Source organism: Octodon degus, unplaced genomic scaffold, assembly GCF_000260255.1.
Source record: "Octodon degus isolate 3935 unplaced genomic scaffold, OctDeg1.0 scaffold00005, whole genome shotgun sequence".
In the NCBI taxonomy this organism is placed as follows: domain Eukaryota; kingdom Metazoa; phylum Chordata; class Mammalia; order Rodentia; family Octodontidae; genus Octodon; species Octodon degus.
The window spans coordinates 24197079-24207094 of record NW_004524581.1 but is presented as its reverse complement, the minus strand read 5'-3'; the positions used below and the strand labels follow the sequence as shown (position 1 = coordinate 24207094).

The 10016-nt window shown below is 56.9% G+C and overlaps 1 protein-coding gene across 3 annotated transcripts in view; it reads left to right on the top strand.

Moving 5' to 3' along the window:
• Foxp4 (forkhead box P4) overlaps nt 1–10016 on the top strand; it is a 41189-nt gene continuing 31173 nt past the window's right edge. For all 3 annotated transcript variants that reach the window (XM_023720045.1, XM_004624160.2, XM_004624159.2), the window contains exon 1: nt 1–57. The gene's annotated coding sequence lies outside the window, so the exon portion shown is untranslated. The remainder of the gene's footprint in view (nt 58–10016) is intronic.

Below are 10016 nucleotides of genomic sequence, written 5' to 3'. Positions count from 1 at the left end.
GGGCGGCGGCGACCCAGCGAGCCCCATGCCCCGCGCGGGCTGAGCCGGGCCCGACAGGTAGGTGGCGGCGCGCGGAGACGCGTGGGGGCTGGGCCGGCGGCCGCTCCAACTCCGCTGGCTCGCGGCGCACTTTGTGTTTGCAAACTGCCCCGCGCGGCCGGGAAGAGCCGGGAAGAGCCGGGCCTGCGCCGCCGCACTTTTGTTCCGGCCGGGCCGGGCCGAGCGCGCCGACGCCGGGGCCCGCGAACCCCCAGGGACCTCGGCCCACGCCGCGGGGGAACAGGTGGGGCCCGGGGGTGGCGCGGGGTCTGGGGTGCTTAGGGGCCGCCCCGGCCCGCCCTCGCGGGGCTCGGGCTCCGCCCCTCCCTGCTCGCCGCCGGAGCGGGGTGTAGGGGCGCGACCCCCCCCGCCCCGAGTCAGACAAAGAATGCGTCCCGGCCCGGACTTTCCCGAGCCGGGAAGGGAAGTGAGGAAGTGGGCGCCCCGCTCGCATTTGCGGGACTCCCCGAGACTGGCCGGAGAAGGGGGGGCGGAACCGCAGTGCCACCCGCGCGCCGTCGGGGTGAGAGAGGGCTCGGCTGGGTGAGCCCGGCGGCGCGGAGCGCGCCCGGCCTCTTCTCTGCCCCGCGCTCGCAGCCGACGCGGAGCGGAAAACTTCTTGGGGCCTTGGAGCGCCTGGAAACAGCCCGGTGGTTTTTCGTTCGCCCGAGCGCGAGGGTGGGGACCGACCCAGGCTCCTCTGCGCGTCCCATCTGGGGAAACCGCGCGTCCCACCGTGTAGCGGGGGGCAGAAGACGCCCGCAGAAGCTGATCCCGCCAGGGAAGGGGTCCCGAGCGATCCAGCAGGACCCCGGCGTCCAGGATCGAGGATCCTGTGTTCCTCTTGCCCACGCTCCCCGCCCCCCGCGGCCCGGCCGGCTCGTGCTTCGCTCCGAAGCTGAACAAACTTCCGCGCTGCGCCCGGGCCGAGCCGCGGCACTGGAATGCAAGACGCCCCGGGAAGGACCGTGTGATTTCGCGGGATGCGGATTCTGAGGCCAAGGCCCTGACGCCGCCAGACTCCTTCTCTGTCCCAGTTGGGGCAACCTCGGGTCCTCGCCCGCTCCCCAACGCTGACTGCAGGTTGGGCGGAAGAGGGCAGGGAGTTCCCGAGGTCTGATCGCGCCCTAGTTTGCGCCCCCAGCTTCTCCCGTGCCAGTCCAGCGCCGTGGATCCCCTGCTCGCTGGGCACCTGACATTTCAGGCGCCTGAGGACCCGCGGTGTCCTCACAGGTCGATCTGGGCACTCCGAGCCAGGCTCTAGGAATGGACTAAGGGGCCCGAGGAGCAAACCAGAGCCGCAAGCCACCTTTCCGAGGGTTCCCGAGAGAGCCCAGGAGCTTTTTGGCTAATGCGGGATTTTTGCCCGAAGTTTGCATCCGGCCTTGTTCAGAGCGCCTGCCTGGATGCGTCCCTGCCCAAGTGTGTGGACCCTGGAACCGGGACTCGGGACACTGCTGGAGACGCACTTGCCTTGTCTCACCGAGTGCCCCTTTGTCCCGCGAAGGAAGGAGGAGCAGCCCCCTGGTCCCTGCGGCCGATATCTGCGAGAGGATCTGTGTGCCCTGCCGTCCCACCTGTCCCGAAGGTCACTTTCCCTGGATAACCCAGACTGACTGCCCTCCTGGTTTCTCTGCTCTGGTGGCCCTGGCATTTTAAGACAGAGGAGCCTCTGGCCAGGTGAAGCTGGCTTTCCTGTGGGGAAATGGCAGGCTTTTTTTTTTCTTTTTCTTTTTTTTTTTTTTTTTTAATTTGAGAGACTTTGTTCTGCCCTAGGGTTCTGGAGCTCTTTGTAACCTGTGGAGATCTGTGTGACTGGATAGCTAGGTGGCTCGCTGGCTCACCCGGAGCCCTTACCTCTGGCTGTCTTTAAAGATTGTGAGTTGGGGGCTGGGCATCTGGCTCGACTCCCACACTCTTCCCAGGCTCTCCAGGGAGATCAGAATCTCCTTCCTCTCAGTCCCCTACTTTGGGGGGGAGGCATACTTGGTGCTAAGTTGGGGGACACCACCAGAACTAGTTCTGGCTGTTAAAAACTGGCCCCTGGGTGGGGCTTTCTGTCCTGGGCAGGTTTCCCAGAATTCTGGCTTTTAGGAGCCCCTGAACCCTGAGGAGGGAGAGGTCTGACACCTGTAGCAGAAATACCAGGGCCAGGACTGACTGGGCCCAATTTGCCAAAGGACCTTCCCGGTTCTTTAGGTGGAGGTGACCTCCTCACACCTAAGGCAGCAGGCAAGGCCCTTGCCAGGAATGTGCGTACCTGCTGGACCCCACTCTAAACTCATCTCTTCTGTGGGAGAGAGAAGTAGGACAGTGGGGGGCAGGGGGCTTGCCTCAGACCCAGTAATTCCCCCAAGGGCTGGCTGAGACCCAACTCCACCTGGGCAGGTTCTAGGCTGGGTTCTGGGGTACCTGAGTGATAAACCTTGGGGCTGAGTGTTTTATAGGAAGGGGTGTCAAGTGCCAGCGGAGGAGAGGGACCTCTCCCAGGGACCCCCTGCTCCACAGCTGCCCACCCTTCTGCCCCACTGTCTAGTGATCTGGGTGGCGCCCTGTCTCTGCCCTGCTGCTAGGCACACCCCTTTCTCATAGCCCAAACTACATGATAGGCTGATGTTTCCCATCCAGAGGACTCAGTATCACTACTCTGAGATCACATCCCTGTCCCAGCTTCCCCAGGCCAGTGATGGTATTTGTCCGGACACTGTGGCTCATTGCTGGCTGAAATGACTTCCTCAGAGTTGATTCTGGAACTCTGGAACTCAGGGCAAAGAAGCCAGGCCTCCCCAGGGCAGAACACCAATCAGAGTGGAAAAGGCTTTGGAACTTGGCAGTAGAGATGGGTGTCTCGGGGGAACTTAATTAAGCTTCTTGAACCTCAATTTTCTCAGGTTGTAAAGTAGGTCAATAATACCCGGCATAGAGCGGCAGCTTGGGAGTTGAGCAGGAGGTAGAGCTTCAGTCCAGGGGTGGCTTTTTAAAATCAGTAGTAGGTGACCGGCGCTGTCGGGCCACTTCCTGGGCTGAGTCCAGGAACATTAACCTTTGTTCTAGGAGCTGGAAAATCAAGTGCAGAGAGGAGGTGACGCGTCTGTGGTCACACAACTACAGAGGAGCAGAGCTAGGACTGAAATGTGGGGCTTCTGACCCCGATAACCAGTAGGGCTTGGACCTCCACAGTGAGAGGGAGAAAGGAAGTTGGGGTGAGGAGTGTGGCTCCCCCGCCTCATCTCTTCGTTCCTCTCTCCTGCATGCACCCAGAAGTGTCCCCTCTAAGGTGCTCATGGAAACAAATAAGGATTTATTGGCAAGCAGAGAAGGATAAAGGGCTGGAACCTCCCTCTCCAGAAAGGGAGAGGCCTGGCCTTCCACTTTGGGGTCTGCCACTGAAGGAAGTTAATTGTGGGTTCTCCTCAGCGTTGCCTCCCTCCCAAGATTCTCCATGGAAACGCACACCTTTGCCCACCACCCCTTCCCCAAACTCTTCACACTGGGATCTCAGCTGAAAGGTACTCCCCTCCACGGGAACCCTGTGTCTGTAGGGATCTTGGGAGATGCTATTCCTGGGGCCTCAGAAGCCTGGACCCCGACACTCCAGCTGTGCTTGGAAGCAGAGCTCTTGCACGTGGGCGCAGGCTGCAGAGGGTCACAGAGTGTTAGGCCCTGAGAGGTTGGAGCCTCTGAAGTGTTACTCAGGCTGGCCTGGGCCTTCCCTTGCCTTGGTCTCTGGTTCCTGGACTTTACATGCACCCCTGGGGAGGGGCCAGCATCTTTTCTTGTCTTTTTTTTTTTTTTTTTTTCAGAACTGGGGATTGAACTCAGACCCTTGCGCTTGCCAGGGAAGTGCTTATTCCACTGAGCCATCTCCCCAGCCCCTCTTGTCTTTTTAAGACAGGGTCTTGCTATGCAGTTCAGGCTGGCCTTGAGCTCATTTTGTAGCCCAGGCTGGTCATTCACTGCAATCCTCCTGCCTCAGCCTCCCAAGTAGTGGGACCTCAGGCATGCACCCCATGCCCAGCCAGCATCTTTTCTTGGCTCTCCTCTCCATGGAAGCCCTATGCCTGCTTTCCAGCCAATCCCAGCTGGGGGGGGGTGCTTCTTCAAAACTGGGTCCTTGGGTGATGCCAGATAGAGGGAAGGGGTGCTTCCCACCAGATAGAGGAAAGGAGTGTTCCCCACTGGACTGGGTTCTGATGGCACTGGATCTGGGCTACCAGGTAGGAGCAGAGAATGAAGAGTAAGACCCCAGGGGCCAGAAGTGACCTGGAGGCTCTGATGGGCAGAAAGCGGTGAAATGATGTCCCCCTGAGGGCAGGCTGGCCTGCAGAAAGGAGCCAGGGAGTCCCGTCTGTATCTGTTCATCACACACTGGAGCACCTACTGTGTGCAGGGACAGCTGAAGGCCCCCCCCCCCGAAAAGTCAGATAAGAGGTGGCCCAGTTGCAGCTTGGAAAGAGAGCTCCACATTTCTAGAAGGCTCCCCACATGTCCGGGAGACCCAGGCCTAAAGAAAATGCTGTAATGTATGGAAGTGATATCTTTCCTCCTGCCCCTTGGGTCTGCCCAGAGCTCCTGGGAGGCAAACATGTGGCTGTGGAGAACTGGCAGGGAAGAGGGACATCAAGACTGTGGGAGGGCAGCCAGGAGCAGCCGCTGTGAGCTCGGAGGAGCCTTTAGAGCCGAGCCCAGGGCTTCTCCCAACCTCCCCATCTTTGGCTCAGAGTCGGAGGCCTCTAGAGTGGGACTGTATTTCCACTGGCAAAAAAGCTTTCTTCACAAAACCACAGGATTTCCCCAGAGAGCGGGGAAGCTACCTGCTGCCTCCTATCTGCACAGGTTGCTGACAGCACCTTGGCACCTGAGACCCCAGCCGGGGGATGTTTCTGGCCCTCACCAGAGCACTGAGAAATTGTCGGTACACTGTCCAGCTCTGACAGAGGTCTGGGGGTCAGGGCAGCTCAGGCAGTGCAGCCTCTTTTTTCTAGCACAGAGCCCCAGACCCTGTGCCACCCCTGCCCTCGGTAGGGGCCACCAGGTGCACTGTGGGAGCCCTGCTGCCCCCACCCCGACTCCTTGGCCTCCCGTATGTCTTGTGGCGCATCCTGTGTCCTCTTGATTCCTGCAGCTACCAGGCCTTCCCAAAGGGGTTCTGTGAAGTCCAGGCCAGGGTCCCTGTGACCCACACAAGTCTCCTCTTTGCCAATTAGGCAGCCCGGCCTGATTAAAAGGGGCGCTGCCCGCCCCCTCCCACCTGATCCCCATCGATGAGATTTCTCTCCATCAGAATCTCACATTCTGCAGAAATTAATTTGATGGCTCTTGTTATCAATTAATTGAATCTCGTTGGGAGAGAGAGCTCTGCCAGCAAGGCGGGCAGCAGCCTGGCCCTTGCGCCTGGTCCCCTCCCCCAGATCTTTTTCTGCTTTGGTTTTAATTTCATATGTTTTGAAAAAATAAAAGCACTCTGGGCCCCTTTGCCAGTGCAGCCTGGATCATTACCTCAGGCTGGGTCCTGACCTGGGGTTCACCCTTTCCAAGGTGGGGGGGTGGCAGGGGTCTTCTGCTCCCATGGGTAAACAAAACTTTACCCTCTGGGAATTTGTTCCTGACCCATGTGCTCTGGGTGAGAAACTTGGAGGAAATGGAGGAGAGAGGCCCCAGGACAGCATCAGGGTGAGTTAAGTGACCCTTAGGAGTCTTTTCTTTATTTTAGGCATAGTAAAGGAGTTGTTGTCCTGCCAGGGCTGGTCCGTTAAAGGAAGGGCAAAGCATTCAGGAAGCTGAGGCAGGAGGATCACCTGCATTTTCCAGACCAGCCTAGACAGTCCAAGGCCAGCCTGAACTGTGAGGCCCTGTCTCTCAAAGATCAGAGAACACAGTTATGGTTCCTCCAGCTCTCTCAACCAGGTTCTCCATCTGCAGGAATTAGCCCTCAGCATTGTCCAGGACACTCGCAGGCCCCAGCCCCATCCCTTGCAGGTAAGAGTAGGGGAGAATGTTCTAGAAGAAACCTGGGAGGGGATTGTGGCAGGTAGAGTTAGGTGATGATCCCCAGACCCGGGCAGAGCAGCTATGTTTTGCTGGTTGCTCCTTGTTCCATTGCCCACAGAAGGCCTAAGAGATGCCTCAGGTCCTAGGATTACAAAGTGTGTTTAGTAGGCCCAGAGAAGAACTCAGCTCAGCCAGGGTCCACAGTTAACTAGAGAATGCCGGCCCGTAAGGCTGGGGTAGCACATGCCTATCTTCTCTGTAGTTTTGTTCATTTCCGTGGTGAATTTCACATCAGAATCCTGGCTTAGAGTGCCCAGTCAGGCCTGAACTGCACTCCTGCGGGAGGGCTGGGGGCTCTTAGCCCTGCCTTCCTGCAGGTGACCAGCTGGCCTGAGGGCGTCCTGGTTGGAAGGACTGATGTGAGATCCAGCTGCCCTCAATACTCTTTAAGGAGGGGTGGGTCTGAAAGACCACAGGGCCTGTCCCACAAGGGCTCAAGGAGCCACCCGAAGGACGCAGTGACCCACATTGAATTCCCACGCTACTGCTTAGGAACTGATGGGCAGAGAATTCTTTTTCCTTCCTTTCTCCCAGAGGGCAGAGGAAGTCAGAAGGCCTGGAGTCTCTAAGAGTTCCAAGCCAGCACTGGCCCACCGCTACCTAGGGGAGCCCCTCTGTGAAAGCCAGGCTCTTCTACTCCATACTGTAATACTCATCTTGTCGGGGGACAAAGACTTTTCTTCAAAGAATGGAGCCACAACGAGTGGGGTACAGCCTGCTGGGGTCACTGTCTGGGACCTGTCTTGACGGAGGAGGATGGAGGGCCACTGAATCCTTGCATTTGAGAATGTAGTTGTGCTTTGTCTTTTCTTGAGCTGGTGTCCAAGATCCCTGCAAACGGATGTCATATCTAAAGATCAGGGGAGAGCAGAAGGGAGGGGACCAGGGACTGGTGGTCCCTGGTCTATCACAGGCTTGCTGCACCCCCCCCCCCATGGGGTGCAGGGCACTGCCGGAAGCAGGCTCCAGATGTCCATTCAGCCTCTTTGCCTTACCAGCGGGGCCCCCCACATACTACGTCACTATTTAATTAGCCATCTCTGATTAACCAAACTTGGCATTCGGCTCCTCTTGCCCTCACCCTTCCCAGCAACGAATCAATGGCTTTGATATGCTAATTAGGGAGTAATTTAATTTCAAAAGGCCGCAATTAACAAGGGTGTTGTGGACATGCTGTAGTTAAGCGGAGTAATCTAATTTGCATTAGTAACAAGCAGGGACTAATTAGAAGCTTAATTAGACACTTAGATGGCTCTTATGTTTACTTTCTTAATGAGATGGAGTGGGATCTTTGCGTGTCTCTCTCCCTCTCCCTCCCTCCCTCTCTCTCTCTCCCCCTCTCCCCCTCTCCCTCTCCCTCTCTCTCCCCTTCTCTCCCCCTCTCTCTCCCTCTCTCCCTCTCTCTCCCTCTCTTTCTCCCTCTCTCTCTCCCTCTCTCCGTCTCCCTCCCCCTCCCTTCCTCTCTCTTCCCCCCCCTTCCCTCCCTCCCTCCCTCTCTGTGGCTCCTCCCTTTCTATCTACCCTGGCTGGAGATGAAATATGGAGAGTCCTGGATGCCTGGCCCAGGGGAAGTTTGGGGACTGGGAGAGCGGTGGTGTGAGGAGAGGCTCAGATTCCACCAGAGAGACTACACCCGGGTCTTGTCCTTAGTCAGGTGGGATTGGAAGATCCCAGCAACCTTGTTAAGTCACTTGGCATCTTTGAAGATAGACAGCAGGGGCAGAAATGGAATGGAATAGGACTGGGATGGGCCATGGCTTTCTGAGAGTCCAGAGAGGTTGCCAGGAAGTATACACTGTCAAGCCGCTATTGCCTATGACCAAGCTCAGAAGCCACCTCCAGGCTCAGATGGCCCCCATGGCCTCTAGCGCAGTGTGTGAAAATCTCTGGGGGGGGTAGAGACCCCCATCCCTGGCTGCACATGGAGTTCTAAGGTTTTGGGAACACTTAGGGCCCCTGAGCCTGACTGCCGGGCCTGGCCTGAGGCTGCAGCTTGTGTCTAAGGCACCTACCTGGTACCACTATGCATTATAAAGCTGGCTTTCCCAGCCTTCGGTCTGTTTCTTCCCCACTCATATGTAAGTGTCAAAAAGCAAGAGTTGTGTTTTACTCCCCTCTGTGCAGATCTTTGTGCTCACTGTGCCAGGAGGCAGCAAGCGAAGGCCCCCAGCATCCCTGTGCAGGCTAGGCTTGAACGGCTGGCTTCAGAATCATGGCAACCCTCCTGTCCAATCCTAGCCTCCTGTGTGCTGGGATTACAGGAGTGCACACTTCCATACCTGGCTTAGTGTTGGGTTTTGATGGTCTGCAAAACTCTGGAAAAGTGGAGGAGAATACAGGGAAGTAGGCTTATTGCCAAAGGGAGGGCAAAAGTGGTGCAACTTTCGTGGGCATCACTTAAATCAAGAGGTTTGACAGGTGTGGTGGTGAATGTGTAATCCCAGCACTTGGGAGGCTGAGGCAGGAGGACTGTCACAAGTTTAAGACCAGCCTGGACTACACAGCAAGACCCTGTCTCCAAAACCTTCAGGGTGGGATGGGAGATTAAAAACTTGCAGTTTGCCTGATGCGGTGGTGCATACGAAGCCCCCAGGAAGCTGAGCAGGAGGATTGCGAGTTCACAGCCACAACCGATGCGTTCCAGTTTGTGAAGGTGTATCCCAGCCCAATAGTGACAACGGTGCAGTGTCCTGTTCTCAAAAAAACAAATTGTGGGCTGCAGGGTCATAGTAAAAATGGGTAGAGGCATAAATGAGTTCGGGGAAGGTTGGGACAGGTCGCCCGCCCAGCAACAACGGAACAATGGTTTCTTCAGATGCTTGGTGCCGTGCTTATGATAGTGAGCAGCGAGCGGAAGAATAGGAGGATTCAACCATGTAGAAATGATAACCCCAGTTTTATTTTTATCTATTTATTGGTACCGGGGGTTGAACTCAGGACCTTGCGCTTGCCAGGCAAATGCTTATGCCACTGAGCTATCTCCCTGCCCCCTTCCCCAAATTTTATTTTTAGAAATAAATAGAAGAGGAAGAGATTAGAAACATGATTGGAAGATAAATGATTATGCAAATTTTGGGAAACTTGAAGAAAATAGGGAAAGAGAAAGAAGAAAAAGAATAACAGCACAAGAAGTAGGAATGGTGTCCACACTCCTGTAAAAACAGGAATAATCAAGACAACAAAGGCGGGGGGCGGAGAAAATAAGATTTTAAAAAGTGTCTACTCCAAGCCATGTCTCTGCTGTCCCCGGGGGATGCTGTGAGCAGACAGTCCAGATCCGAGTTGGTTCATCCCAGCCAGCCACTGCAGCCCCACACTGGGGTAGAGGATGGTCCCAGCCGGCTGTGCCTTCAGGCTTCGGGTTGGCTTCTGGCTGTGAGGCTGCAGCCTGATGTGTGTTCCTCCTGCTGGCTTCAACTCGGCTCCCTGGCCCTCTGCCCTGTGGACTTGGGCAGCCTCACCCTGGCGCTGGGAGCCGCTGGGTGGGGCCGCCTGCAGCTGCTTGAGTTCGGAGCTCAGTTTCCCCTCTTGGAGCTGCCAGCCACTCGCCCTCTCCTGGGGGACATCTGAACCCTGATAACTCAGCAGCCACTGCAGCCCACTGTGTTCCGCTAGTGCGCTTTTCTGTGGAGGCCTCTGGGGTGCATAGTAGTCACTATGCATCTGCAGGTCCTGGCCAGCCATCTGGTGCAGTGAGTCCAGGCTCAGGGAGAAGGCACTGCCTGTGACGCCACTGCTGCCGCCGCCGCCTCCTCCTCCTCCTCGTCTTCTCCCTCCTCCTCCTCGTCTTCTCCCTCCTCCTCCTCTTCTCCCTCCTCCTCCTCTTCCTCTCCCTCCTCCTCCCCCTCCCCTCCTCTTTTTCTTCCTCCTCCTCCTCTTCCTCCTCCTTCCTCTTTTTCTTCTCCTCTTCCTCCTCCTCCTCTTCC